This window comes from Pinus tabuliformis, chromosome X (genome assembly GCF_031772625.1).
Source record: "Pinus tabuliformis cultivar Carrire ecotype Pingquan chromosome X, CPIR1, whole genome shotgun sequence".
Lineage (NCBI taxonomy): Eukaryota > Viridiplantae > Streptophyta > Pinopsida > Pinales > Pinaceae > Pinus > Pinus tabuliformis.
The window spans coordinates 1,348,007,382-1,348,033,486 of record NC_142308.1 but is presented as its reverse complement, the minus strand read 5'-3'; the positions used below and the strand labels follow the sequence as shown (position 1 = coordinate 1,348,033,486).

The 26,105-nt window shown below is 39.6% G+C and overlaps 1 pseudogene; it reads right to left on the bottom strand.

Moving 5' to 3' along the window:
• The window catches only part of LOC149145067 (14-3-3-like protein GF14-C), a 186,288-nt pseudogene that overhangs the window by 45,690 nt on the left and 114,493 nt on the right, over positions 1-26,105 (bottom strand).

The window sequence follows — 26,105 nt, the reverse complement described above, 5'->3', positions numbered from 1 at the left end:
TCTAAGTGTAAAAGATAGAGAAGAAGATAGAAGATAGGCACGATGAGTCTAAGAGATTAAGTCGAAGTGTAAAGGGTTTCTTTGGGCCATAGAGTAGGAGAAGGCTATGCAGCTGAGTGTGCAAGGCAGGTCGAGTCTGTAATCGTGGGAAGCAATAATAGAGAGAAGACATGTTTCTGTGTATCTTTTCTTGCTTTATGTATTATTGGATATAATTTGCAAGTTTACTATTTATGTGCTGCACAAACTTATATGAATGTGTTGTATAATTAAATATAACACAAGGCTCCTCTTTATGTGAAAATAACTAACTAGAGTAAGAAGGCAAGTAAGATCTTGGGTGCAATTTAGGGGAATAGTGCAAAACATTGCTCCAACAGTGCGGAAGCCATGCAACCCCTGGTTAGGGATGTGCAAGGATGAATCTATGAGGGTGTGAAGGCCAGGAAAGTGTGTGAAGCAACCTCAGTGTAGGGACTAGCAGTTGGATCAATTCAACCTCTCAAACATCTCAAGGGTGCAGAAACCTAGTTCCAGCACCCCCCCCCCATACTACTTTGAGTGAGACCTCAGTCTGTGCTCCGTAGACTATTGCCGAAATGGCCAGTAGTACAAGAATTTTCTTGGCTAATTAACTCCAACCTAGGTTAAGCCCCAAAAAGCCAACAAATGGTTCTGTTTCCCAGACCAGGATCTACATAGAGATGTCTGATTTCATATCACTGGAATCCAACAAAGAAAGGAATTGAAGATTGGTTGGATAAGAAGATTCACGAGTTTGTGGTACAAGAGAATAGGAATCCACGACTATCAAAAGAAGAGTGGTTAGACTACTACTTATATACAGAGATCCACAAAATTTTCCTCGCATATTTCCCTATCAAGCTATACGAGTGGATCACAAAGTTAGCAGATAGCCAAGGAAGGTGTAAACTCGACAGTCCTATTGTGTGTTCTCCAAAATTGGTGCGCAAATTGGAAGCATTGGAAGATATGATCACGCTTGCTACTGATCACTGGCTCGATTGAATTATAGGAGGATTCATCACTGAGTTCGCTATAGATACTTCAGTTAGCTATAGCGATGCAGAATGACGCTTCCTCAAAGGACTGCGAGGTAAGTATGTTAAGTCTTTGAACACTTGGATTAAAATGCTACTGTTTGAAAAGCGGGTGATGCAAGTAAAATGATGTTTGGGGCTACGCGAAGTGGGAGAATCTATAGAAGCAAAGGTAGTGCAAAACTAGAAACTAGCCGCTTTGTTTCACCTCCGCAGGGGAGCAAAGAAGAGCTCGTGAAGGTCTCACCAAGGAGTGCGATCAATTTGATAAAGCATAGGATTCTGTGCATACCACCCCCACCCACACCACTGCCAGTTTCATCGTCTTCACCCCATCTTCACCCGTACCACCTCCGCCACCACTGCGAGTCAATATGGCAAGCACGATAAAGTTGTCAGTGTTCAAGGGAGTAGGAAGTGAAGATCCGGACTAGTTTTGGTTCGTGATAAAGGATGTACGGGAAGTGCAGGGAGTCACAAATGACAATATAAAGAAGGCAACGTTGGTAAGTGCCCTCTAGGATCACGCGCTGACCTGATACATTAAGCATTCCAATGCAATCCAAATGTGGGGATCGTGGATACCCAAGTTACGCTGAACAAAGAATTTAGTAGGTTGAAGTCAGAGACATAGTCGATCATTAGGTTCAAGGAGATTGTGACGCTTCTAGGTGAGACCTCTTGGGAGTTGGATCAGAGACTGAAGTGTACAATTTGTAAAGCTAATATGACATTGACAGATGGACAACACAAAGCATGGTTTGTAGCATCACTAACGCCGCATCTAAGGAACGCGCTATCACAACAGAGGCTAACCTCTTAGGCTGAGGCCTTGGAAATCGCGATGAGACTGCATGAGACCCCGATATAGGATCCCAACCTAGGAGTTCAACAAATTCACGAGCAGTTGAAAAACTTCTACCTTGATATGTAGAGTCTAAAACAAGACAAGACATCTCACCCAGAGGTGTGCGAGGAGGTATGGTGTGTTAAATGCAAGGGTCAGGGGCATGACAAAGACCACTACTTGGTGTTCACGAATTACCTAGTGGGAGGAGGATAAATTCCATTAAGGCCAGAGGCACAAGCAAGACCAAGCACGATGCTTGCATTGCGGTGCGTGATTTGTCAAATAGGAGGAAATCATGCTACAGATAACTGCCATTTATGGCAGAAGCACAGACAGAATTCACAACAATTGTTCTGTAATTTCTGTATATCAGTGGGACATGATGAGCGCACCTATAGAAGTTATGAGCTGATAATGGATCAGACTCCTACCTACAGAGTTGAGGCCGAAACACAGTCCCTTGACCAGAATGTAGGGATGGAATGAACCAGATTTCAGGGGTGCGAACAAGGCCAAGGTGGAGGAGGACCGGGATGAGGTCACGAACAACTGATATGTTACAATTGCAGAGGGCTAGGGCATTATGCTCGTGGTTGTACGAATCCAACGTGTCCATCATGTCTATATTGTACATTGTTTGATCATGAGACGGAGGACTCTCCTACACTGATAGCAAGGTTGCGCGATAAAGGAGCACTCCAACCTCCCCCGACTCAGAACCTGCAAATGATGAGGTTTGACCCACGCGAGGAATACCCTAATGTGAATATTGTGCTCCGAAGTGGAATTATGACAGGGGATGAAAAAGGCAAGCAACCTGAAGAATGTACTTGGGTTTTGAAGGCTCCAACGAAGGAACTGAAGTTTGAGTTGGAGCGTGTTAAGGAAACCTTCATGGAAGCCAGGAAGAGCTTTACTGATGCCTTTGCTTTAGGAAACAAAAACAAACCAGAGCCGGAAATGGACCCATCCATGCTCACAACATTCCAGAAACATGCATGAAGGGATTGTAGGAAGTCATAAATATATGCTCTGGGACCATGCTAGGAGAACTACGTGTAGTCTGGAAGCTCGTAAAGCACACGACACGAACAAGAAGGGAGATCAGATTGACCGTGCAGATTGGAGAATATGAGATGGACCAAGTGATTCTGGATCTAGGATCAGGTGCAAACATGCTACCAAAGCAAACATGGGAACACTTGGGAAGGCATACGCTACAATGATCTCCTATCCAAATGTGAATGGCGAACCAAAAAAAGATTCTACATATGGGAAGATTGTAGGGAATCATAGTGGATATTGAAGGAGCAAGAACGATAGCAAATTTTGAAGTGATAGAGATTGTTGATGACAACAATCCCTACCCCGTGCTATTAGGAATAGATTGGGCCATTGACATGAATGGGGTGATGAATCTGAAGAAGCACAAGATGATCTTTGAGAAACATTCTCTACGCGTAGTTGTACCGTTAGACCCTGCAGAAGGATCGCTCTATGTAGAGCCAATATCCAACTATGAGAGTGATGACAACTTGGACTACATCTACAAGATAATCGGACGGGAGCAAGACTGGGTAAATCCAACCACGGATGGATGAATCTCATGGGAGCATGAAAGCTCTTGCACATCAGATTCTGACAAGGAAATAGAATGATGGAAGAACCAGTTACACAAGGTAACCACGCTGAACTGTAACATGATGATAATATCGTTGTACTACGTATCAACAGAGGTAAGGGATCTGCCTACGTATGATGGGCTAAGTGAGGTGGATGACTTCCTGAACATATTTGAAAGAGAGGTTCTAGAAAAACAACGTTTCGAAGCTTTCAAATGAGTACTACATGCTACGTCCACGAGGTGGTGTGGTACGCACCAAAGAAGCTTTGGGGACTGGCGCGAATGCAGGAGGATGATGCACATGTAGTTTGGGAATCCATAGATGTGATTAAAAGACAAGTATGACAAACAGGATGATCCACGCACTCACATCGCCAAATGGACAAAGATTTATGTTGAAGAGCCACAACCTGAGTGGGTGCACTTGTTCTGTCATACCATGGATATTATACCATGAACTGGTATATAGAGATGGAGCTTCGCCATGGAATGAGTGAATGGGATATCTTTCACAAAGGATTCCTCTTAACCTTCACATTTGTGGATCGTTGGTGGGATACTGTTGATGATGTGTGTTGTACCTTAAGAAACCAATTTCCTAGTTGTGTAGAAATTGTGCTTAAGACATTAATGTTTATAGTTATTGTCACTTGTTTGTCACTTAATTGTATATTGTGTTCTCAAATGAAGGACCTGGGAGACTTGGTTTTTAACCCTCAATACTTAGGTGACAAGGAAATATTAGAATTCTATTTGATTGTTAAATATAAATGATGAATGAAGAAGAGCTTGAATAAGTCATTGACAATATGTTGTTTTACACAGAATCTTCTATCTGTGACACTTAGAGAAGTTAAAGATAATATGATGTCTTACACAAAAACTACTATTTGTAACTTAGAAGAACTACAAAGGTGTGAACTTCAAGTATAGGAGCGCTCTTTTAAGGAATTTTAACTTCATTTACATAAGAAAATAAATACTTGCAGCTTCATTACCATACCTAAAGGAGCAAAACATAGGATGACACATAACAGAGAAGTCACAAAATCATACCCAATAATATATGGAAACTTCTAATTCTTTCATTAATCAATAGTTGTATCAGGAATTCACTAGCCTAGTATTCAGGTTCTCCAAAATTCGAACCCCTTCTCTCTAAATTTTCCCTTTTTTATACATTATGAGATAGTTGGTAGTCACCAAAACTGCTAAACTACTTAACTGTTTCCCTAACTGTCTAAAGTAAAAAAATATTACATAATATTACACAGAGGGTAAAAGACACCTCAAAGAACATGAAACAATAGGAAGTAATGGAACTTAGAAGAGTATGGCCGTTCTCTGCTCGAAACTGTGTCTTGAGCTTGAACGGAGTAGTGGATGAAGGGAGAAGGCTTTGGGAGCACCACGGGGGTTAAAGAGTGTGTGTGAGCATCAACAAGGTTGAACCCCACAATTATTTCTGGCCACACATTCCGATCAGCCATGCTAATGCCACAGTCAACTACGGGGGTCAAGCGCTGATTATCCTTCATGTTCATTGCTTCCCTGCAGTGCACCTTAAAGTGCTTATCAAACTATCACTTAATCACGTTTGTTGAACTTGTATGATGTTTAAATGATGGTGGGCCCACAAAACTTAAAAAGAATTAACCCTCTGGTTCATAACCTGTCAGGTCTGCTTCTTCAACACCCCTTTGACTCCCATACAGACCCGATAGTAAATCAAAACTGCAAGTTAATGCTTTATCAGGTTCGATTTAAAAGACAAAACTTAATTACTTTCCGACCCGATATCCGTCAGATCTCGTCTCTTTCGATCAACGACTAAGATTGGCCTAGACTTCAGCGAATTAAACTATATTTGATTCACCATAGCATCCAATTTATAAAATAAACTTCGCTCTAGTTACCCACGAGATTGTCATCGGATCTATGGCCTATTGATCGGACGGCAAAGATCTTCTCATGGGTTTATCACTTTCAAAAGCCATTAATAATGTAAAATCAACCATTTGTTTCATGTTTTTTTATTTTTCTTTCATTTTGTGATAAAAACTGAAAATAAAACTTAAATGAAAATGGATGCTACAACATCTAACTCCACCTAGGGATAGTGCTTTTGCCACAAAAGCGCTAAGAACCATAGATCAATGCCTTCACTTCGGGCATGGAGTCATATATTGCTTACATAAATTTAAATTCTATGGCATTTGTACACTAATTTCACTATGGTATCTACAATGATAAGATGCTTATGCTTCAGAACTAGAAGTAATGCTTGAGGTACTGCCCATTGACAGGCAGTTGTAGAGTTTCACCATCAAGATTCTCAAGAAGGAAAGTGTTATTGGACCTTGCTTCAACAATTCTAAAAGGGCCATACCAAAGAGGATCAAACTTCCCATGCTTACCCTTATCTTCTCTTTTAGTATCCCATCTTAATACTGGGTTTGCAACTGTAAAGTCAATCTCCTTGGCTTTTCTGTCAAAAATACTTTTAATCTTTGATTGATACATAATCAATTTGTCTCTTACCTTTTCCCTGTTCTCACTTAGATCCACTACTTTATTCATTCTTCTTATCAAATCATTGGGTTCTTCATTCGCCTCTTGAATCATTGCAATCACAGGATTCACAAGTTGACTTGGAAATAGAGCTTGAGTTTCATATACTAACTCAAAAGGTGATTTGATTGTAGACCTTCTTGTAGTCACTCTAGCAGCCCATAGAGCCAACTTTAACTTAGAATACCAGTATTTTTGGTTCTCTGCAATAGTTTTCTTAAGGATCTTCATCAAAGTTTTGTTAGCGGATTCAGCTAATCCATTTCCCTGTGGATGATAATCTGTTGAATAGGACAAAATAACATTATACTTTTGACAAAAAGCAATAAACTTACTTGAATTGAAGACTTGAACATTGTTTGTTATGATTTTGATGGGGCATTGTTATAGACATTTTTGTGCCCTAAAACCCCAAGCATGAAATGTCCATAAACCAAGGGCTCCTAAGTCCCTAAAAGTGTTGTTCTAACCCCTAAAGGAACAAGGTCAACATATTACAGCTTCTCCCAGAAGTTCTCCACCAGAAACTGCTCAGAATTGGTCAAAACAGGATCATTGCAGCTGCTCCATTGGCTAAGTGCGTTGCATCTCACCTAAATACACTGTGAGGGTGCATTGCATTTCAAAAGTCCCTTCTATGGGGTGCAATGGGCGAGAAATGACAAATGGCAGTGTCATTCCGTGAGGTGGAGAGGCAATGGAAGCTTCCATAATCTTCTCTTGTGACACTTGCCTCACTAAATTCGACCAAGGATGAGTAAGAGGCCCTCAGTCTCCATGTGGAAGCAAGAACTATCAGAGAGAAGACACTAATCAAATAACAAGTTGACTCATCCCCCTTACAGATATCTATATATGGATCCCTCATCCCAGAGATCCAGAGGCTGGAATTTTTCATATTGTAAGGAATTGTTGTTGGTTTCTAGAGACAAACATCAGATTGTTGGGTGATCTAAGCTTTGTTTGAGGTGAAGAGGGGCTTCTTTGCTGGGAGGTTGATGGTGGGTCAGAACAACTGGTTGTAACTCCTCCTGGATTTTTTATTGTTTATCAATAAAATCTATTTGAGTTTTCCTCCATGCTTTTGTATCATTGATGCTTGTTACATTTGTATGGTCAATATAAATATGATCCTAGATTGTTTATGAATATAGATCCATGTCTTTGTATAGTGCTATGCTTCTATGATCTTGCAGGTACTTTGTGAAGCTGGGCGTGCTAGGGAGCAGGTAGCTGGAGACTATCAAAGAAGAGAGGGATCGAATCAAAGGATTAGCGCAAGACAGAGGTTGGTTCTTTCTATTCCTCTCTATCTATAATTCATAAAGGAAATACAAAAGTAGCTTTTCTCTGTTTGTTTCTAAGGCAGCTGTCACACCTTAGTGGGATAGAGTAGTTCTAAATAGACACTTTTCCCTGTAACAAAATGGCGACTCCACTGGGGAGCTAATTAGTTTGTTTGTTTATCATTCTTTGTTGTTTGTTTCATAAACTTACAAGTAGCATTCGAACTGCATTTGCCATAACAAATGCAAAGTAGATAACTGCTGCTTCAATCCATTCACTGGATCTGTTTATGATTTAAACAGCTGATTCACGAACTATCTGATTGCCCTTGTGATAGCTCTTAGATCCTCCTTAGATCTACCCCTAATTGTTGCATTACTGATTGATTTTTGCTCAGCCAAAACCCAAGAACTGAACTGCAAACTGTGACCCGCAACCCGAACAGAGTCTCGTTTCTGGCCCAGCACAGGTACTGTTCAGAGATTTTGAATTTCAGCGCACTTCCCGAGTGGAAAACTTGCGCTGCGTTTCAGATTCTCTGTGTTACAGGTGCGTTGATCAGACTAGCTCTGTGCAGTTGTGGCTTCTGTGGTTCATTCTTTCCAGTTCTATTCCTGAATTTCGCTGCCTGTGATCAGTATATGTCTGTTTGAAACCCATTTTCCTTGTTGTTATTATGCCTCCTTTGTACAAAAGAACTATAGATGTTTTTGTCTGTTTGTTTAGTCATTTACAGTTCTCCTTTGCAAAAGTAGCGTAATCGTACTGTCGTCCTTTGATTTGAAACTGTCGCAAGTGTTGATTTCAATCGTAGGAAAGAGTTCGATTGTTGTTGATGGTCGATTATCCTGTTACTATTGCTTTTGGTCTGAATTTGTAATTTTCTAGTGTCGAGAACAAGTATTCATTTCAAAATTGTAAGGTGTTGTGATCGTCTCCATTTTTTATTTCGAAAAGAAACTTTTTGACATTTGTCGCTTGAAAAGAAATTTAGATTTCTGCATCAACTTTCTTTTTAGCATTCATATGCTAAGAAAGTCGAAAAACAAATACATGCATGTGCATTTGCATATAGACAGTCTGATTGGCTGGATTTCGGAAAGTGCATTTAAAGTGTGCTCTTCGCTCTTTGTGAAAAGATTCTGTCTTTCTTTTCCCTAGTATCTAGGATTTTCATTGCATAAAGGAGATAAAAAAAATTTTTATCATCTTAGATTGCATTTTAGGAATTACATATACATCTCGTGGTGAACCCAAAAGGCAAACTTCATAAACAAGATCAACTTAAAATAAATTCAGTGAATCTAACAACGCTTTGGAACTTAACACACAACATTTAGGAGTCTAGGCTAGAGATGTATTCTGGCATCGTAAAGCCTGGTAACTATTGTTCTCACTGATGGCTGGGTGATTCCTCCACTTTGAGACGATAAGTGCCAGTACGGACTTGTGCTCCCACGTACCGTCGAGTATATTTTGGGAGACCCCAATAGGCTTAATCCTTTATCCATAGGAGTCTTGTCTGCCACCCTATCGATCGCAATGCGCTGAAAACAACATTTGGGAAGATTGACTGCCGTACCATAAAAAGTATTCTATAGTTTTGCAATTGGTTTGGTAATCCCTCTACCTAGATTTCCAAAGCAGTCCCTTTCGTTCCTTTTCAGACTCCTTAACGGAAAAGGTCCATCTGAGCACTTGTCACTTCAGGCTCATTAAAAATCGAAGGAGACTAGAGTCATCTTTTGTTTTTTCTCAACTCTTAAAAATTGAAAAAACAAGTTGTGTCAAAGTGTCTAAAATTTATTTTAAATGGAATAATCATCACCTTTCCCTCGTTGGTCTTCGAAGTTAGTCTCCCTTCATCGCAAGTTCTTGTAGAATCTTTAGGAAATCTTTTAGATAGACTAGATATGTCTGAACAATCGTCAACATCCGAGACTGTGTCATCTGACGCAACAGTGACAGAACCTCCTGCTACTACTCCCACGATGTTTGATGGTATACCATCTGTCCCGGCAAGTTATCAACAACAAGCGGAGTCCAATCAGGGACTGTTTCGATGACATGGTCAGTTCCTATTTCTTCATCCGGATTATCATCTAGTATTTCTTATGTTGAAACTCAAAAAATTGATCCAATGTGTCTTCAAAGGCCAATCTACCCTTTAAGTACTGGATTTCCACCATATGGAGGGCAGTATACCTTTTCATTGTTCCCTCCCAGAGAACAACCATATGGGAGTTTACAACAAAGTTCAGGTCAAACTGGAATTACATCCAGCGGTTGGGTACCAATACTGCCTCAACAACCAAGGGTTGTATATTCAATGCAACCAGTCCACCTTGTGTCGAATATTCCCACTATACCTGCTATGGTGACTGCGTCGCAAGTACAAGCGCTACCTATTGTATGTCAGCCCCAAGTTTCTCAGGTTGCAATACAACAACCTCTTGTCTCAATGACTCAATCACAACCTCAGGTTAGTGCCTCCTTATCTGGATCGACTCAAACTCAAACAGGTACTATGACTCCTCATCTTGGTCAATCATCCAGTATTGGGCAACAACAAATGGTCCAACAACCATGTCTAGTTCAATCTCAACAACCACAATTCCAGCAATCATATCAAGGACCTGAGCAACAAGTCTTTGTAAGTAATGGGCAACTGCATTTCCAAAGCCGTTATCAACAACCATATTATAATGGTTATGCCCATCAACCTTTTCAAAGTTTCCAGCATCAAATACATTATGTTGGTATACAAAGACCCACTGCTCAGGCGATTCCATCTTATCCTGGGTATGCTTCACCTAACCTGAATCAATAGTTGCCCTTTGTAGCAACTCTAGAATTACCAGATCTAAACCGGCTGACAAATGATACAATTGCTTATGCCCCTTGGTGGCCAGCGATTCCGCATAAACTCAGATATTCCTAAATTTAATGGAAATCCAGGTGAATATCCGTCGAATCACGTGATGACATTTCATTTGTGGTGATCATCAAACACCCTAAATGATGATTCGATTAGGCTTCGACTTTTTTAGAGGACGTTAACTGATCCGGCAACAAAATGGTATATCGAATTGCCTAGAGCTTCATTCGACAACTTCAGTACCCTAGCCACAACCTTTTTAACCCATTTTCAATTACCAATAAGGTACGAAACGGGAACAGAACTCCTTACCAATTTCAAGCAAACAACGGCCACTCACATATCCGACCATATACATGAGTGGCGACGTCGTCGTAGAATGGTAAAAACGTATGTTCCTGATCAGCTTTTAGCTGAATGGTTTATTAAGTCTTTGTTACCTTCCATTACAGAAGATGTGGCAAAAGAGGGAGTCGTCACCGAAGAGCAAGTTATCGCTCGTGCACAATATTTGGAATTGATTTACACTCAGTCTGGCACGCTCTACGATAAAATACATGACGCTCCTAGACCAAAATTCTCAGTCCCTCCTCCTCCTAAATCAAACAATGACTCTCATGCTGGCGATGGCGTGATTGGCGCAATAGACACGAAATCAACAAAGGATACATCTAAAAAGGCCCGTAAGATTTCCGGTCAAAATGCAAATAAGGAACTTCTTGCCTCGGAAGTAAATGTTGTATTGACAGATAAAGGCAAAGAAACCAAGCAACCAGGGGGCAAGAAGAAAAAGAAAGGGAGAAAAAAGAAACAGGATGAGTCATCTCCTGAAAAACCTTCTGCAAACCCTTCTGGGCAAAGGAAACCCCCTGCGGGGTGTCATATATGCGATGAGGATCATCAAACGAGAGATTGTCCACATATAGCTGAAGTTAAGAAACTCTTTAAAAGTTCAAAAACCTTAGCAGTATTGGATGATCCGTTTCCAAGCCTGGGAACCAAACTGGTTGCTAATCAAAATGCTTCCCAATCCCAAGTGCTTATGTTGTCTATCTCAAAGCAGCAAAATGATGCTTTGACAAGGAATAAAGATTACAGGAGTCCACAACTGTCGAATAACAAGGCTAATGAACAACCTAGTAGTTCGACAACAACTTTAACCGAAGTTGTGCCGCCCATCATTCCTGAACCAATGGTAAAGCCGCCAAAGGGAGTAGTACACAAATCGACATTTAATCCTCGTGCAAAAGTAACACATAATTATAATATAGTAGAGGACCTGGCCCAATCGCCATCCGCTATGTTGACACTTGAGGTACCACAAAATTGCCCCTCCCAAAAGCAAGCTTTACTATCAACAATAGGTGGGATTGCCCAATGGATTCCAATCTTGTGGCCTTTGATCATAAAGGATATGACCCTCAATTACCAGCTCAACTAGCTTTCCTTATTCAAGTGAAAGCCCTCAACAAAACTGTTCATCGAACAATCATTGGTGAGGGGGCATCCACATGTATTATGTCGATGAGTTGCTGGAAAGATTTAGGCTCACCACCCTTGTCGCGATCTTCAACAACGTTAAAAGAATTTGATGGACGATCATACACTCCATACGGTATTTTAAGTAACTTGCAAGTTGAACTGGGGGGAAAAAACAGTAGAAATTGATGTTGGAGTAATCGACGGAAACCTCGATTACAACATCCTACTGGGAAGGCCCTGGATATATGCTATGGCCGTAGTTGTGTCGACCTACTTCAGGAAGATTTCATTTCCCTTTCAAGGAGGAATTACAATCATCGACCAACAAACATTTCTCCCCAACAGTTCAGAAGTTATGGGAAGCATTCCAATGATCCATGGAAGCAATCATTCACTTCAAAATATTGGAGTAGGCCTCCTAAAAGACCTTGCCTTAATGGGTACTTTTGCCCTACCGCCTCCGAGTAATTTGGCAGAAGTGGCCACAGTGGAAACCTGCAATGTGAATTCTTCTATATCTAATGGATTCAGAAGATTCCTAAACATTTTGTCAGCATGGATCATCGCCATTTTAGAAATATTGTAGCAATCAATTTTCTTGGCTTGGCGGGCAAACCTAAATCAACACTCATCAAGTGTTTGGATAGATAGGTCTAAGGAATATGGCACCTCTTCAGATCCTTGTTCACATGTACATACTACAGACGAAGGAATCATCCAATCAATGATGATAGGAGAGGCACAATGGGAAGATTACCACCATCACTCCCATCTTTTGGATTACCACAAAGATTATTCCAGCAACCTTAATCATCCATCAGTTTTTGATTTTCTATCAAATACTGTAAATACAGTGGATTTCGAGGATGGTTCTTATCTCATGTCAACCTCGTTAAAAAATGAAACGAGGAGTCGAGGATATTTCTTTTACTGTGTCAACCTCATTAAAAAATGAAACGACTCCCTTTCCAAATTGAGTCTTTGATTACGATCCCGTAAAATCAAAGTTGAGTCTTTTTAAGATCTTGCAGTAAACCTTCATTCCAACCACCGAGTTGAATGTAATGAAGCTTGGGGGGCATGCACCTCGATTTGCGTTATTATGCTGGGGGCATGCAAACTTATCACGTGTAGTGTTACTATAGGGTTCAAGCTCGTTAAAAAATAAACCCGCCACGAGTAGTGTTACTGCAGGGTTCAAGCTCGTTAAAAAATAAACCCGCATCGAGCAGTTTTAGCACATAGTTCAAGCTCGCTAAAAAATAAACATAAGACATGAGCAAATGTTTCCCCCCGCGTTTAAGCTTGTTAAAAAATGAACTATTCCCGGTAAATAACCATCGTGAATGTAGTACTTCAGCCATTAAAGCCTTGGTCGTGTTTTCATTGTCACCTCCACTTTTTCATTGGCCGATCATTCACCTCCATTTGATTGTTTACCCATTTTGAGGAACAGCTGCGAAGAGTGATTTCACTAGCCATCCTTGTGACACTGCCGTGATTGGAAAATTCCAAACCTTACCTGGAATTAGCTGATACCCATTTTATCACTCGTTCCTCAAAAGACGAGTCTCCTTTAAGCTCTTTTCAACTGACTCGTAAAATATGAAAAGATTGACGAGCCATTGGCCTCTCTATCTCGTTAAAGGGACAGGAAGTGCTATCCCTCCTCTAGATTTTAATCTTTTTGGACTTGAGGGATTATTACACAAAAAGATCGAGTGCTTGTTTTGTTCGGCTCGTTAAAAGTATCGAAAATTCATCCCTTCTGTATTGATTTATACTTTTTCGGACTTAAGGGATTAGATGACGAAAAAGGAATTTTGGAGTTATCTTTACGTTCCTTTTCAGGCTCTCTAAAATTGAAAAGGACCGAGTTATCTTTGTCGTTAAACTCGTTAAAAAGATTAATAGCGACAAACTTGTATTTAGACGAGAACGAGTTTCACTATCGCTAGGCTCGTTAAAACATAGCGATGGGTTTGCCCGAAGGGAAAATTATAGAACAAGCATATGTTATCCTCCTCAAGCTTGACAAAAATAAAGAGGTACTGGTCAGCAATGACTGGGGAAAAATTTGGAAGAAAACTCAAAGAAACTTTGTTGGTAGCAAGTCGCTCTTGAACATGACACTTCCACTCCGTGTCCGAGTCGGGTTGGGTTGTTTCATTCACTGGTCACATCACCATGGTCACGCCATACCATCCACATTTGGGGTTAATGCTACCAATCCATCACATCAGTGTCATCGATATGTTCAAGAGAAGTCATCCAGAGAAGTCACCTGTGTCTCACCCACTACCATACATTATACTCCATTCTTTCATGACTGCCACCCTGAACCTTATATCACCAAATCGTTTTCACCTCCATCAAAATCATTTTCTCCGTTCCGTGTCATTGATGTGGGATTCATTAAGGCCCTCCTATGACGGATCACTTCTTGTTGACATCAGCTCATTATCCAAGAAGTTGATCTAGGAAAACCCCATTCAGTACTTTGAAGCTTGCATGCCTCAATGGCAAGTTTCTCACTTCTGGCGACAGGTATACATCAATGGCCTTCGACCGAAAGATTTTGCGTGGTGTTTGACGCCAAGTCCTTTATTCACACCATGTGAATTGTACTGCAGTACCTTGAGCGTCATTATCATTATTGGTGATTCCTCTCGCGCTTGTCAATAGTTTACATCATTGACTGGTAATCAAGCGATGTCTTTCCATGTTCGACTTCAGAACATTTCTCACATGGATCGACTTGTACTTCGAGTGAAGATTGGACAAGATTGAAGACCCCAAATCTAGTTTCATCCATCCGGGCTGCGATATATATTCAGGGAAATAAAGACATTAAATGTACAACATTGCAGCACAGATAATCATCCTACCAAAAGGATGATGGCTCTATCAGAATCATCAGTCTACACTCAGACGGTTGTCTGTCCTGTGTACATGAAATTGAATTTATAAAGCTGAGAATGGGAATGCCTGCCTCAGCTAGATCATGAAAATATTATGAAGATAATGTATTGTATTGTATCTTATTACAAGTCTCCTCCCAGCATTGAAAGAACTTCGGATCCTCATAATAAAGCATTTCACCCGACACCAAAAGGTTAACGGCCTCATACTTTAGGGGGCAACTGTTATAGACATTTTTGTGCCCTACAACCCCAAGCATGAAATGTCCATAAACCAAGGGCTCTTAAGTCCCTAAAAGTGTTGTTCTAACCCCTAAAGGAACAAGGTCAACAGATTACAGCTTCTCCCAGAAGTTCTCCACCAGAAACTGCTCAGAATTGGTCAAAACAGGATCATTGCAGCTGCTCCATTGGCTAAGTGCGTTGCATCTCACCTAAATACACTGTGAGGGTGCATTTCATTTCAAAAGTCCCTTCTATGGGGTGTGATGGGTGAGAAATGACAAATGGCAGTGTCATTCCGCGAGGTGGAGAGGCAATGGAAGCTTCCAGAATCTTCTCCTATGACACTTGCCTCACTGAATTCGACCAAGGATGAGTAAGAGGCCCTCAGTCTCCAAGTGGAAAAAAGAACTATCAGAGAGAAGACACTAATCAAATCACAAGCTGACTCATCCCCCTTACAGATATCTATATATGGATCCCTCATCCCAGAGATCCAGAGGCTGGAATTTTGCATATTGTAAGGAATTGTTGTTGGTTTCTAGAGACAAACATCAGATTGTTGGGTGATCTAAGCTTTGTTTGAGGTGAAGAGGGGTTTCTTTGCTGGGAGGTTGATGTTGGGTCGGAACAACTGGTTGTAACTCCTCCTGGATTTTTTCTTGTTTATCAATAAAAGCTATTTGAGTTTTCCTCCATGCTTTTGTATCATTGATGCTTATTACATTTGTATGGTCAATATAAATCTGATCCTAGATTGTTTGTGAATATAGATCCATGTCTTTGTATAGTGCTATGATTCTGTGATCTTACAGGTACTTTGTGAAGTTGGGCATGCTAGGGAGCAGGTAGCTGGAGACTATCAAAGAAGAGAGGGATTGAATCAAAGGATTAGTGCAAGACAGAGGTTGGTTCTTTCTATTCCGCTCTATCTATAATTCATAAAGGAAATACAAAAGTATCTTTTCTCTGTTTGTTTCTAAGGCAGCTGTCACACCTTAGTGGGATAGAGCAGTTCTAAATAGACACTTTTCCCTGTAACAGACATCCAAATTTGCTAAAAATATTCTCCTCTAAAAACTTCATCACCACCTGATCATTTTCTCTCTTATTAGGTATAGCTTCTACCCACTTGGTGAAGTAATCAGTAGCTGTGAGAACCCACTTGTGCTATCCACTTGAAGATGGGTTAGTCTCTCCAACAAAGTCCAATCCCCATTGTCTGAATGGTTCCTCTATGAAGACTGGAATAAAACGCAAGGGAGATAACCTCTTCTTCTCAGCAAAAAGCTAACACTTCTGACAGCTTCTGAAAAACTTATATACATCACCAAATAAAGTAGGCCAATAAAATCCTGTCTAAAGGATTTTATGTTCAGTAACTTTCCACCTGTAATGTCCTCCACATAACCCCTCATGATGATCTTTTATTTCCTTTGTAATCTCATCTTTTGTTAAACATAGCAACAAAATTCCTACAAGATCCTTCCAGTATAATCTGCCTTCCACAATCACATATGGTTGTGCTTTGATATTTAATGCTCTATACTTTGTTCTATCCAAGGATTGGGGATAGGAGAGAAAATGCAAATAATGGATTATATGCTTGTACCATTCTGAACATAAAAATTTATACCTAATCTTCATACCTGGATCTGGCTTTTATTCATTTTCTTCAGTTGTTCCTTCATCCATAGGTGTTAGCAAGTTAATTCCCAATGCCTGAAAGTTCGAGTCTGTCAACATTTTTTCCAATCCTTGCCGTTTCACCAGCTTTGTGGCTTTTATGTCTGGGTCATATTCTTGGATCTTGGCTATCCATTTTCCTCTTTTTCCTTCTACATCTCCCTATACTAATACATCTTTTACTGCAGCATTTGGCACATAAGCAATCATTTGTGACTGCAGCACATAAGTTCTAAAGGCTTTTAGGGCTTTTACCAAAGCATACACCTACTTTTCAAGAATATCATACTTTAGCTCAGCATCCCTGAGAATCTTGCTAAAGAATGCAACAGGTTGCTCCCTCTTTTCATCATTCTTCTACAACAAGACATCAACTATTGAGCTTGGTGATGCGAATGAAAAACTTGGAAAGGCTTTTGATAATCAGGGCTAATTAAGATTGGAGCTGCTTGATATTCTTCTTTAATCCTGGAAAATAATTCTCTAGCTTCCCTGGTCCAATGCACTTCATTCTCCTTCTTCAGCATATTAGTAATTTCTTTTACAATTTCTGCATAATTGGACACAAATCTCCTTAAGAAGTTGATTTTCCCAGAAACTTTTGAATATCCTTTTTACTCCTATGCAGTGGTATTTTTTGAACATCTTGTACTCTCGTTGGATCTATATTCACTCCATCTCTAGAAACAATGTGCCCCAATAGTTTGCCCTCTTCCAGAGAAAAAATGAATTTCTTGGGATTTAAGGAAATACCAAATCATCTACATGTTTCAAAAGTATTTTTCAGATGGCCCAAATGTTCTTCATTAGACATTGAGAAAATAGTAATATCATCCAAATATATTACTACAAACTTATCTCCCACAAAAGAAATTTCCATAGCCCTCTGAAATGTAGCACCTGCGTTCATCAATACAAAAGGCATTCTGGCATACATAAAGGTTCCCCAACGAGTTGTGAATGTTGTGTTCTTCTGATATTCTCTATCTACAGCCACCTGGTTATACCCAGAGAATCCATCCAGCATTGACATTCTAAAAGATCATGTTACCTTCTGCAACACATGATCCATTTTAGGCAATGGATAATTATCTTTCAAGGACACCCTGTTAAGATTTCTGAAGTCCACACATAACCTTATCTCTCCATTTTTCTTCCTTACAGGCACTAAATTAGCCACCCAATCAGAGTACCTAAGTGGAACTATTATTTTGGAGTCAAGCAACTTTTTGATCTCCTTTTCAATTGATGGTAGAAGCAGAGGATTTATTTGTCTAAGCTTATATTTAAAGGGTCTAATTCCCTCCTTCAAGGGGATCTTGTGCTGAATAATATTGACATCGTATGTTTTGAGATCCTCATAGGACCATGAAAAGACATCAACATAATCCTTGAAAAGTTTAATATATCTCTCCTGATAATTAGGTGAAACTCCATTGAATAATTTTACTAGCCTGGGTTCCTCCTAAGTTCCAATGTTATGATCCTGAACATCTTCATCCTCTGAAATTTTTCCTAAGTCAACAGCCACATAATTGGGATTAAAAAGCCTCTCAAGAGGAACAAGTCCCTTTGGCAGAATATTATCTTTCAATTGAAAAAATTTTTGATTAGCTATTGAATATTTTAAACCACTAACTTCTGCAACTTATGTTGTATCATCTTCATCCTGGTAAATCCATGTGCCCTAAAACTCTTCAACCATAGTAAAAAATTATTTAATCTGTTGATCATCTTCAAAAACTTGCCAATATTTAACATTATCAGGGACAGAAGGTCTGTGCCTCATTTCTACCTCATATCTTAGTCTTGGATTAATAGGAGGCTTGAAAGTACTAGCAGCCACAAACAATGAATCTGCTAATCTATTCCCATCCCTTGGAATAAATTGAATGTTAAAAGGTTCGAAAAAGTTCTCAACCAAATCCCATACTTCATTTCTGTACACCCTAAGACTAGGGTGTTTTGTCTGACTGTGATTTTTTATTTGTTTGATAATCAGCTCTGAATCTCCAAAAGCAGAAATTGACTTAATTCCCATTTGTTTAGCTGTTTTCAGAGCAATAATCAAGGACTCATATTCCGCTACATTGTTTGTTGCTTTGAACTCCAATTTAAAGGAAAAAGGGAACATATTACCTCCAGGTGAAATTAGAAGAAAACCAGCACCTGTTCCTTCCTTGGAATAGGCTCCATCAAAGAAGCATTTCCACACTCCTTCAGTTTGCAGCTCTGTAATTACATTGGCTGAAGAAAGTTGCTTCTAATTATCTTCAGCCAATTCTGCATTATCATGCAGCATGAAACAAGCAAAGTCATCTTTCTCCTGGCTATATACAGGTGAATTACTTGCTCCATTTTTTGTAATTATTTTTACAAATCTAGTTTCTCTATACAATCTCCTCTCTTCCCCACCAAAAGTTGGTATAACAACATATGTAAAATCTAGTTTCAGAACACCACCCAATTTAGCCCCCCATGACCTAGATAGTAGCATTCCAAATCTATCAGTGATATCTGCTACTAATACATCCATGACCAAGCCCCTAGCTGGGATTTGGGCTAGTGACACTACCAGATCCTTAATGACCCCTAGACACTTGACTTTGTTTGAATCAAAAGAGTAAAGCTCTCTATAGGGTTTGGTAACTTGTAGACTTAGTTGCTTCATCACTAACAATGGCATAAGGTTGTGTGAATATCTCGAATCAAACATACAATTATGCAGGAGGAAATCATGGATTAATAAGAAAATATAAAAAGGCGGTGTAGAAGGGTCTACTTCCTCTACATGTGGACCAAAAACCACTATTGGTTTGTCTTCATGAAGATTAACAGTGTCACTTATATTCACATTTTCTTTTAAATTAATAAACTCAGCAATCTCCCTCTGATAGACTGGTGTTTTTTGCTAATTCTGTAAGGGGAACTTGAATTCTAACCTTTTCCAATTCTTTAGTAAGACTAAACAAATGACCCTGTTTAGCATTCTTTTCATTTTCATCTTCCCTTTTCTTCATGACTAAAATTACTTGGGGAATTGAAACAAGATTTTCCAAAGGAATTTTTCACTTTGGTCTTGAGAAGACTCACCTTGAATTATTTGGGTCTTGCCATTTTCATTCTGTTGTTGCTTTCCTTTATTTACTTGTTTTACAGGCTGAGATTCTTGTGGAGTCACCTTTGGTGAGGAAGCTGGAACTTACTGCTCACTTTCATTTTCTTGACTTCTTGATCTTTTCCTTGATCTCAAGTCATATTTATTATGTAATTCTACTTGCATAAAATCAGATAATTGCTTCCAATATTCATCAATTTTATTTTCATCATAAATGGCATCTGTTTCGGCATATTCATAGTCTTCTCCTTCAACACCAATTTCATCTTCATCTACTGCATATAACGTAGAAATTTGATCTTCATGGTCCCTAGGGTGCTCTAATACTTCACCAGGATCTGCCTCTATATACAGTGATGCTTGAATATGATCTTGATCTTTGCTCTCCTTTTGCAAGATTTGCAAAGGTTGTCTTCTGTATTGGGGATTAAAGTTCTTATTATATTGTGTTTGTCTCTGAGAATTCTTATTTTACAACTCTAACTTATTCAATTTATCTGACAAAGTTTTAATTACATTACTCATATCCTCTAAAGTTTTACTTTGAGAGGATTCTATCTTTCCCTTTCCCTTGTCTTAGATAGGCTGTGTCTCTGGTGCTTTGCCCGCAGCCACTAGATTTGCTTCTATCTCTAATGCATCTATTTGGATCTAATCAAGGGTTGGAGATCTTCTTTCCCTTAATGTAAATCCAAAATTTGACTCAAAAGCCCTTGCAAAAGTTATTTTTGCACTATCAGGAGGGGGCTTAATCTCCACTAGAAGACTATTATACAATTTATTAAATCTTCTGACGAATTCAACTAAAGTTTCATCAGATTTATTCTTTATAGGATTAAACTTTGTTAGTGAATACCCATGGTATATTTTTTCTCCCCATCTCTGGGTGAAAAGACGTTCCATCTCTTCCCAAGAAGGAATAGAGTTATTGGGAATCCCTTTAAACCATTTCCTTGCTTCTCCATCCAAGGATTGAACAAAAAGTCTTAGAGCAATGTATAAATGTTCAAAATTTAGGTTTTCATCAAAATTACAAAATACTGATACATGATTCTCTGTTGTTTGTTCATCTTGCCTTGTAAAACGAGGAAGAATCTTGAGGTATTCTTGTGGCATTTGATTCAATGGTTGTGGCAATTGAAGAGGTGCATACCTATTCATCAAGAATGCGGGCGCTACCATGCTTGCCCCCAAATTTATTGAACCTTGATTACCAAAAGATGTGGAACCTGGCTGAGGGGTAAATGGAGTGTGCAGAGGTGGTAATGTGGTTATAGGTTTAGGTTGAAAAGTTATGGTAGATAATGGAAAAATAACAGACTCTAAATATTTTTATTGATAGTTAGGTTCTTGAAATGAAGATGATGAAAAGGTGACTCTTGATCAGATGAATGTTTGGGTGAGTTGCTGCCTAATGCAGACAGTGTAGGAATTGGTGTAAGTGGAGTTTTAGGTCTTTCAACCCTCTTAGAAACTAGCCTTTTAGGATTTGAAATGGCTTGAACTTTCTGTTGTGAGGTATTTGACCTTGTATGGGATCTCTTTGGAGCCAAAGTTATTTCTATTGTCCAAAACAACAAAAAATTTCCTCTTCATTGAACAACCAGAGGAAAATATTGAAAGCCCAAGCAAAAGTGTTCTTGTCTTCTCCCCCTGGCAACAATGCTAATTAATGTTGTACCTTAAGAAACCAATTTCTTGTCTGTGTAGAAATTGTGCTTAAGACATTAATGTTTATAGTTATTATCACTTGTTTGTCACTTAATTGTATATTGTGTTCTCAAATGAAGGACCTGGGAGACTTGGTTTTTAACCCTCAATACTTAGGTGACAAGGAAATATCAGAATGCCATTTGATTTTTGAATATAAATGATGAATGAAGAAGAGCTTGAATAAGTCATAGAAAATATTCTCTTTTACACAGGATCTACTATCTGTGACACTTGGAGAAGTTAAAGATAATATGTTGTCTTACACAGAAACTATTATCTGTAACTTAGAATAACTACAAAAATGTGAACTTCAAGTATATGAGTGCTCTTTTAAGGAATTTTAACTTCATTTACATAAGAAAATAAAGACATGCAACTTCATTACCATACTTAAAGGAAGAAAACATAGGATGACACATAACAGAGAAGTCAAAAAATCATACCCAATAATATATGGAAACTTCTGATTCTTTCATTAATAAACAGTTGTATCAAGAATTCACTGGCCTAGTATTTAGGTTCTCCAGAATTTTAACCCCTTCTCTCTGAATTTTCCATTTTTTATACATTATGAGACAGTTGGTAGTAACCAAAACTATCAAACTACTTAACTATTTCCCTAACTTTCTAAAGTAAAAAAATATTACAGAATATTACACAGAGGGTAAAAGACACCTCAAAGAACATAAAATAACAGGAAGTAATGAAACTTAGAAGATTATGGCCGTTCTCTATTCGAAACTCTGTCTTGAGCCTAAACGAAGTAGTGGATGAAGGGTAGAAGGCTTTAGGAGCACCGCGGGGGTTAAAGAGTGTGTGCGAGCATCAATAAGGTTGAACCCCTACAATTATTTCTGGCCACACATTCTAGTCAACCGTGCTAATGTCACGATCAACTGTGGGGGTCGAGCTCTAATTATCCTTCGTGCTCATTGCTTCCCTGTAGCACACCTTAAAGTGCTTATCAAACTATCATTTGATCGCATTTGTCGAACTTATATGACATTTAAATGATGGTGGGCCCATAGAACTTAAAAAGAATTAACACTCCGGTTCATAACCTATCACATCTGCCTCTTCAACACCCCTTTGAATCCCATACAGACCCAATAGGAAATCAAAACTATGAGTTAATGATTTATCGGGTCTGATTTAAAAGATAAAACTCGATTACTTTCTGACTCGATATCCATCGAATCCCATCTCTTTCGATGGACGACTGAGATTGGCCCGTACCTCAGTGAATTAAACTGTATTTGATTCACCATCACATCTAATTTCTGAAATAAACTTTGTTCTAGTTACCCACGAGATTTTCACGGGATCTGTGGCCTGTTGATCGGACGGCCTAGATATTCTCGTGGGTTTATCACTTTCAAAAGCCATTAATAATGTCAAATGAATCATTTCTTTCATGTTTTCGATTTTTATTTCATTTCGTGATAAAAACTAAAAAGAAAACTCAAATGACAATGGATGCTACAAAAATGTGCTACAAGCAGTAAAAGTAGCTATCTTTAAAGTACCCGAGGAGAAAATAACAGTGATTCAGCCTGAATGGGCAAATCAGCTGAGCTGCATGCTGGAATGTTGCCACGTGAATACAGAAGAAGATGACAAAGATCCCCGAAAATTTAACATTCCAAAAACTAAAGGCTATTGCGAGGTTCAAGGGCCATTGATTGAAGACCCTAACATAACCGCGCCAGTAAAAAAAAGTAGTTAAACATTGGTAAGTATGCAACGCTCGGCGACTACTGGGATGACGCGACGGTGGATAAGGTTGCTGAGTTACTCCGCGAGTACCAGGACTTATTCCCGACCAAGATAACAGACTTAAAAGGAAACATCGATGATTTAGGGATGATGAAGATCACCTTAAAACTTGACATAAAGCCAGTTAAGTAAAGGCATTACCGCCTAAATCCGAAGTACATGGAAAATGTCCGCGTAGAACTAGACAAAATGCTCGTAGCTGGAATCATTGAACCAATGGAAGAATCCGACTGGGTAAGCCCTATGGTAGTACAGGAAAAGAAGAAGAAGGGTGAGATAAGAATATGTGTTGACCTCAGGAAATTTAATGACGCATGTGTACACAATCAATTCCCAACTCCATTCACAGATGAAGTATTGGAAAATGTCGGCGGGTAAGAAGCATATTCTTTTATTGATGGGTTCTCAGGGTACCACCAGTTCAACATCGTGCTGGAAGATAGGAGCAAGACCACCTTTGCGACTTAATGGGGCTACTTTCAATACACCATTATGCCATTTGGATTGAACAACGCGTCAACCATCTTTTCATGCATCGTTGTTGCAGCATTCAAAGAATATATCCACAAATTCCTGGAGGTCTATCTGGATGACTGGACTGTATTTGGGTTGGTTAAGCACCATTTAGCGAGCTTACGCTTAATGCTAGATACTTGCCGATGACACCAAATTGTGCTGAACCTCAAGAATTGTATGTTTCTCGTGCCCTTTCGAAACCTGTTAGGACTTGTGGTCTGCAAACAGGAACTAGTGGTAGACCCTGTGAAGATTGCAGTAATTCTAAATTTTGAAGCACCACGAAGTGTCAAACAGCTATGCGCTACCCTAGGTCACACGAGGTACTACATGAAATTCATCAAAAGCTATGCCTGGATCACCGTGCCAATGGAGAAACTATTAAAAAAGGATGTCATGTTCTATTGGAATGATGATTGCATGAAGAGCCTGGATGTACTAAAAGAGAAATTGGCCTCCGAGCCAATCTTGGTCTTCCCTAAATGGGATGTGGAGTTTCAAGTCCATGTCGATGCATTGTGTATAGTGCTCGGAGCGGTACTAACACAAGAGGGTGGAGAGGGCTTGGATCACCCAATTGCGTTCTCAATTCATAGGTTGTCTAAAGCCAAAAAGAAATATTCCACAACTAAACATGAAGGGTTGGCTATGGTGTACGTGCTCCAAAAATATCAGCACTACTTGCTAGGGGGACACTTCAAGATGTATACAGACCATTCCACGCCAAAATACTTGGTCAATAAGCCTGTCTTGGGGGGACGCATATGCAGGTGGCTCTTATTGTTCCAAGAATATGATTTTGAGGTCGTTGTGAAGCCTAAATGCTTTAACGCAGGACCAGATCACTTGTCGCGAATTGAAACAAAAGAGGAACCTACTAATTTGGAGGAAGGATTACCTGATGCACAGTTCTTTGTTGTGCACATAGTAGACAGAGACTTTGAAGATATAATTCACTTTTTGACAACAGGGACTGCGCTGAAAACATTCTTCGTCCAGCAGAAGAAGGAACTAGTGGTGCGCGTGGCTGATTTCTATGTCATCGCAAGGCACCTATATAAGATGGGAAATGATGAGATATTACGAAGGTATGTACTTGAATTCGAACAAAGTTAGATCCTCGCAGAAATGCATGGGGGCACAGCAATACGACACTATGTAGTATGAGCAACCACACAAAAGATTCTTCGCGCAGGGTTGTGGTGGCCAACCCTTCATCAAGATTCAAAAGCACACTGTAAGGCCTATGATATATGTCAAAGAATAAGTAAACCATTACAGAGGGAGGAGATGCCTTTGAATCCACAAATGATGTTGCAACCCTTCGAAAAGTGGGCAATCGACTTCGTAGGACCTATCAAACCTCAAGTAAAGACGGGTGCGAGATACTTTATCACTGTGACATAATACCTGACTCGTTGGGTAGAAGCGCAACCCATCAAAGACTACACAACCACCATGGCTGCGAAGTTTTTGTTCAAACACGTATTGACTCGATATGGATGTCCGAAAATCTTGATGAGCAACCATAGTACACAATTCCTGAATGAAACAATTAGCACGCTCACAGAAGAGTTTCAGGTGTATCATCAGAAAATCACACCGTATCACCCACAAGCCAATGGGATAATAGAAGTGTTCAACAAAATATTGGAGACTACGCTAACCAAAGTCTACAATGCATAGCAAAATGATTGGGACCTATGCGTTCCTGCAGTATTACAAGCTTATATGACAACATGCAAGAAACTGACCAGCCAGACACCTTTCCGGTTGGTCTATGGGGTGGAAGCTGTCACACCAACTGAATATATTGTGCCTAGTTTGCACATCGCATGACTCACAAGTATGACGAAATGTAGATCCCTGGAAGAGAGGCTTGCGCAGTTGGAATAACTAGAAGAGGAGAAGTTCCTGGCTGGTTTCTGTTAGCAGGTACAAAAGCAACGCGAGAAGGCCTGACACGATCACCATATTAAGTTGTGAACCTTCAAGGTAAATGATTTAGTGTTACTATATGATAGTAAGATTGATAAATTCTTGGGAAAGTTCAAAATGCATTAGCTAGGACCATACGTTATTAAGGAGGTCACAAATGGAGGCGTGATCCAGCTGGTAAAGCTAAATGGGGAACCTTTCCCAGTCAAAGTAAATGCTAGTCAATTGAAGCCTTACACGGGTAGCCCCACTATCTGACTAGCCGACGTAAGCAAAATTTTCACACTCCAAATAGCCAGACGAAGGTGCGGGACTATAAATGGAGATAGGGGACAGAACCAAGGAAGTAGTTCTGACACCGTGGTCTCGGAATAGTAGGTACAAGAGATTTAGCAGGCAGCTTCTCAATGCATTGCCGACCTTGTAACGATTCGAGTAGAGTTGGAGGGACTCTGCGCAAAG